The following is a 6,000-nucleotide window of genomic DNA, read 5'->3' on the forward strand; positions in this document are numbered from 1 at the left end:
CAGTTTTGTAGTAGGGCTTTACAACAACCTAAAATGACAATTGCTATTAAGTAGAAACACACTAAATTTGACTGATGCAGGTGACACTCTAAACAGACAACAGACATTCGGTCTCTGCTTATAATTGAAGATAATTGGGGAGAGAAGAGGACAACAGAGGAGAGAGATGGGAAGCTCTCTTACACAGACTTCTGACCCTATGGTGGGCTAGCTTATGCAATGGGAACAGGTAAGTGAAATAAAAAGTCTTGCATTTCAACAGCATCTTTTGCAGCTTCAGAAAACTAAAATTTTATGTAGCATGTTTAAACACAGTAACATTAAAAACAGGACAAGGTCAAACAACTCCTCAAGCCTACTCTGCCATTCTAGATCATGGCCAATCATATATTTCAGCACCAGATTCCCACTATCCCAAAATCCCCCATGTGATCAATTAGAAATCTATCAAACTAACTTAAACTTGCATAATGACTGAGCTTCCACAACCAAGGGACAGGATACTAAAGATTCACCACAAGGAAATTCCCCTTTGTCACAGTCCTAAATGACTTACCTCTTATTTGGAGATGTGTTCTCTTATTCTAGATCCCACAACCAGGGGGAAAATACCCTTTCTGCATCCATGCTGCCTATTCATACAAGGACATTTAAGTTTCTGTGAGATTGCCTTTCATTCTTCTAAACTCCAGATAATACAGGCCCTGTCTCCTCAATCTCTCCTTGCAGGACAGTCTTACTGTCCCAGGAATCAGTCTGGTGAAATTCTACTACATTCCCCCTGATAAACATATCCTCTCTACGGCAAGGGGACCAGAACTGTACCCTCATGAATGTTCCAAACAATTAAAGACCTCTTTGCTCCTGTACTCAAATCCTTTTGGGATAGCCCTGTGTGAAAGTCAGCATGATTCAGGAAATAAATTTTAATCCCATTATTTTTTCCAATACTGGTTTACTTTAAAATAAATACTCATTTCTTTCACTTCCACATACTCACGGGACTCCTTATTTTAGGGAGACTTCCTGTATTGCCCTCATTTGAGGCCCATTGCTCTCTATGTCCTATTCGGTCTCTGCTTATAATTGTAAAGATGTGGGTGTACTTTAAGAGAGTTAAAAGCAGCAGAACTACCGGACAGTGCACCAAGTGGGCGGCACGGTGGCACAGTGGTTAGCACTGCTGCCTCACAGCGCCAAAGACCCGGGTTCAATTCCCGACTCAGGCGACTGACTGTGTGGAGTTTGCACGTTCTCCCAGTGTCTGCGTGGGTTTCCTCCGGGTGCTCCGGTTTCCTCTCACAGTCCAAAGATGTGCAGGTCAGGTGAATTGGCCATGCTAAATTGCCCGTAGTGTTAGGTAAAAGGGGTAAATGTACGGGAATGGGTGGGTTACGCTTCGGCGGGTCGGTGTGGACTTGTTGGGCCGAAGGGCCTGTTTCCACACTGTAAGTAATCTAAAAAAAAAAGTGTTCAGAACCTCGAGTAAAAAATATTTTGTGGGCGGCACGGTGGCACAGTGGTTAGCACTGCTGCCTCGCAGCGCCAGAGACCCGGGTTCAATTCCCGACTCAGGCGACTGACTGTGTGGAGTTTGCACGTTCTCCCCGTGTCTGCGTGGGTTTCCTCCGGGGGCTCCGGTTTCCTCCCACAGTCCAAAGATGTGCAAGTCAGGTGAATTGGCCATGCTAAATTGCCCGTAGTGTTAGGTAAAGGGGTAAATGTAGGGGTATGGGTGGGTTACGCTTCGGCGGGTCGGTGTGGACTTGTTGGGCCGAAGGGCCTGTTTCCACACTGTAAGTAATCTAATCTAATCTAATCTAAAAGTATTCTCAATAAGGTAACAATGTAACACTTGGTCAAACAACTCAATTAGCTCCTTGCCTGGAGTAAAAAAGCATACTCAAATTAGGCCAATCAGTTTAAATTCTACCCCGAAAAATACCACCTCCAATCCAGTTTGGATTTAGTATATTGACAATCTTAAAAGCCAATGACACAATCCAATGCTTTGGGGGTATAAGACCGGGGAAAATTGAACAGTTGAGAGCAGAACCACCAAGTCCAGCATGTAAACAGACTGCTTGAAAAATAGCTCTCTTCAAACGTACCTTTTCAATCAGTAACCTGTAACGACCAGAAACCCCGAAGAGGAGCAAAAGACGACAAGAAGATCCAAATAGAAGAACCAAAAGCTGCCTGGTTTTTAGATAAGTAGTCTTGTTTTGTAAATCTTAATTGGGAGTTTTATCGGACTAGTATTATAGAAGGGAAGGTAACAGAGTAAGGAATTGTAAATAGTTGTTAGTTAATTATTCTTTGTTATACTTTAAGAAATAAAGTGGCTAATTTTTACTTTAAATAGTTCTTGGCCACTCGTTTTTTAAAGATTACTGCACGGGATAAATCTTGTGTTGCTGATTTTAAATTAAGCAGGAGGGTTTGCCCCGTGTCAGAACATAACGGATTGAGATTTGTCACTGCCAATCTTTTTCTTTTTACATACTGACAGGATTTTACAATGCATTTTCTGTTTCTTGCTATTTTACAGTCATATCTATTCTTTTTACTACTTTGCTACATTCTTAAAATTCTGCTAAGCCACAAGCTTATAACTGTTTTTGGCAACAATATAAACCTTTAACAGTGATTAACATTATAAGATCACAAGATACAGCAGCAGAATGAGGCTATTTAGTCCATCAAGTCTGCCCCACCATTTGATCATGGCTGATATGTTTCTCAACCCAATTCTCCTGAAAACGCTTGATATCCTTACCAATTAAGAACCATATATTTCTGTCTTAAATGCACTCAATGACTTGGCTTCTACAGATTCACCACCCTCTGGTTGAGGAAATTCATCCTCATCTCAGTTCTAAAAGATCATCTCTTTGCTGAAACTGTGCCCTCAGGTCCTGGTCTCTCCGAATACTGAAAACATCATCTCCACATCCACTCTATCCAGGACTCTCAGTATTCTAAGTCTCAATTAGATTCACCCGTATCCTTCTGAATTTTGAGTACAACCCAGATACTTCAACTACTTCTCATATAGCAATATCCATATTTCACTTTTTCTAATAGGTACTTTTTCTTTATAAAAAGAAAGGATGCTTTCTGAAAACCAAGTACTAAATTAGACCACAATACATAGGAGCAAAAGTAGGCCATTCAGCCCATCAAAACCATTCTACCGATTAGATTAGAATACATTAGATTACATTACATTGTGGAAACTGGCCCTTCGGCCCAACAAGTCCACACCAACCCGCCGAAGCGCAACCCACCCATACCCCTACGTTTACCCCTTACCTAACACTATGGGCAATTTAGCATAGCCAATTCACCCTGACCCGCACATCTCAATGAGATCAAGGCTGAACTGATAAACTTCAGCTCCACTTTGTTACACTTCGCAGATGATCGATTTTCTTACCAGTCAAAAAAGTCAATTTCGGCCTTGAATTTACTCAACGACACAAGATCAACAGCCCTCTGCAGTAAAGAATTGCACGGATTCACCACCTTCAGAAGAAATTCCTCATCTGCCTTCAATATGTGACCCCCTTATCCTAAGATTATGCCCTTGTCCCAGGCTCTCGCGTAAAGGAAAATAACTGTTCAGCACCTACTTTGGCCAGTGCTTTAAATCTTTGTTTCAACAAGGTCATCTCTCATTCTTCTGTATTTCAAAAGATCCCATACTACTCAACCTCTCCTCAATGTAATGCTCCATACATGGTATCAGCCAAAGGAACTTTGTGGATTACCTACAGTGGTCAGTACATTTTTACTTCGATCAGGGGCCCAAAAATATACAGTATTCCAGCTGTGGTCTGAATGTGCATTGTATGGTTTTCGCAAAACTTCCTTAGTTTTACATTCAATTCCCCTTGAAATAAATCAAGTCAATTAGACTTTGCTATTACCCAATGATCTTGAATTCTTTAAACACTTGCCACTTCTGACTGACTTCAAACCTTTTAAAATATACCCTTTCCAACCAAGATCTACAACATACCTTCACAATTTCCCTTTGTTAAGTTTAACACCTTAGTTTCATATTGAACTACACCTTCAAACAATGGAAAATGTCATCATACTAGGATCACTATTCCCTAAAGTTTATTTTACAAGATTTAGCAATTAACCATTTATCATTGCCTAACAGTTTACCTAAAATATCCCATGCCCTAATTGGTCACTCAAGACACTACTCCAGAAAACTATCTGGAGCAGATTGCAGTTCGGTGTCAACACTAATTATATTTGTTCTGTCAACATGCAGACTGAAGTCACCTCAGAATCCCCTTAACCCAGCAGACCTCATCCTTTCTTCCATACCCAAGATGCCAGTCCTCATCACACTCCCCTTAATCTGGGATCCTCTGCAAACAATCCTGAAGCAACTCACACCCCTCTGCTCCTCCCATCGAGCTCTCCCTTACTCGGGGAGGCACATTTCCAATCCTGCTCTGCAGGCAGCCCGTGCTCTTCCATCCTCCAGCTTATCCACTTTGGAATCCAGCAACTGCAGTTTTGTTTGTCTCTAACCTCACTTCATACAACCCTTCCTCAGAACACTCCCCGAGCCATCCTCCCAATCCGCCCCCCCCCCCTCATCGTCCCAATCCGCCCCCCCCCCTCATCGTCCCAATCCGCCGCCCCCCCTCATCCTCCCAATCCGCCGCCCCCCCTCATCCTCCCAATCCATCCCCCCCCCTCATCCTCCCAATCCGCCCCCCCCTCTCATCCTCCCAATCCGCCCCCCCCTCTCATCCTCCCAATCCGCCCCCCCCTCATCCTCCCAATCCGCCCCCCCCCTCTCATCCCCCCAATCCGCCCCCCCCTCTCATCCTCCCAATCCGCCCCCCCCCCTCTCATCCTCCCAATCCGCCCCCCCCCTCTCATCCTCCCAATCCGCCCCCCCCCTCTCATCCTCCCAATCCGCCCCCCCCTCTCATCCCCCCAATCCGCCCCCCCCTCTCATCCCCCCCAATCCGCCCCCCCCCTCTCATCCCCCCCAATCCGCCCCCCCCCTCTCATCCCCCCCAATCCGCCCCCCCCTCTCATCCGCCCCCCCCTCTCATCCCCCCAATCCGCCCCCCCCATCCCCCCAATCCGCCCCCCCCTCTCATCCTCCCAATCCGCCCCCCCCTCATCCTCCCAATCCGCCCCCCCCATCCTCCCAATCCGCCCCCCCCTCTCATCCTCCCAATCCGCCCCCCTCTCATCCTCCCAATCCGCCCCCCCCCTCTCATCCTCCCAATCCGCCCCCCCCTCTCATCCTCCCAATCCGCCCCCCCCTCTCATCCTCCCAATCCGCCCCCCCCCTCATCCTCCCAATCCCCCCCCCTCTCATCCTCCCAATCCCCCCCCCCCTCATCCTTCTCCCTCCCTCCCTCTTACTCTCAGGGACACCCTCCCCCCTGGGAGGGTGAATGGGGGCTCATCCTTTGAGGTGCCCACCTCCCCTTTCTCTCTCCCTCTCACTCTCAGGGAGCTACCGCCATCCTCCTCCTCCTCCGCCCTGGGTAATAGGTGCCACTGATCCCGGCCTGCTCCTTACCCTGCTGGCCTGTGGCCGGGCGCTCTTGGTTTCCATGTCCCGCCCGAGGCCGCCGTTTCAAAGCGCCGCCATCTTGTAGCGTCACTGCTTTAAGGCGGGAGCGCGCGGGCTACGTTCGCGTCACCACGTAGCGACCCGCCTGGCGTCGAGCGTCACTGCAGATGGCCCCGCCCAGCGTGGGCGCCGGCTTGGTGCGGTTATGGCTCCTCCCCTCAGAGAGCTGTCAATCACCACATCCAGCCCCATTGCCCAAACATCAAGGCTTCATCAATCAGATTTAAATGTAATTTGAGGGACGGAGTTGGGGGGTGAGGATATATACCTATGACCAAAGTTTTCTATTTGAAAATGTAAACCAATTTGCCAAATCAAATCAAACTAGAATTGACATACCCTGGGAGATACTACATCACCTAGAGCGGTGATGG

General features: G+C 47.1%; 1 protein-coding gene across 1 annotated transcript in view; it reads right to left on the reverse strand.

Annotated features, from left to right (window-relative positions):
• The window catches only part of usp44 (ubiquitin specific peptidase 44), a 52,918-nt gene extending 47,216 nt beyond the window's left edge, over window positions 1-5,702 (reverse strand). Inside the window, exon 1 of the mRNA XM_043713306.2 lies at window positions 5,573-5,702. The gene's annotated coding sequence lies outside the window, so the exon portion shown is untranslated. The remainder of the gene's footprint in view (window positions 1-5,572) is intronic.
• Window positions 5,703-6,000: the final 298 nt, after the last annotated feature.

The sequence above is a fragment of the Chiloscyllium plagiosum genome, unplaced genomic scaffold, assembly GCF_037043375.1.
Source record: "Chiloscyllium plagiosum isolate Xiang-an unplaced genomic scaffold, Cpla_swu_hap1 HiC_scaffold_23, whole genome shotgun sequence".
Classification (NCBI taxonomy): Eukaryota; Metazoa; Chordata; class Chondrichthyes; order Orectolobiformes; family Hemiscylliidae; genus Chiloscyllium; species Chiloscyllium plagiosum.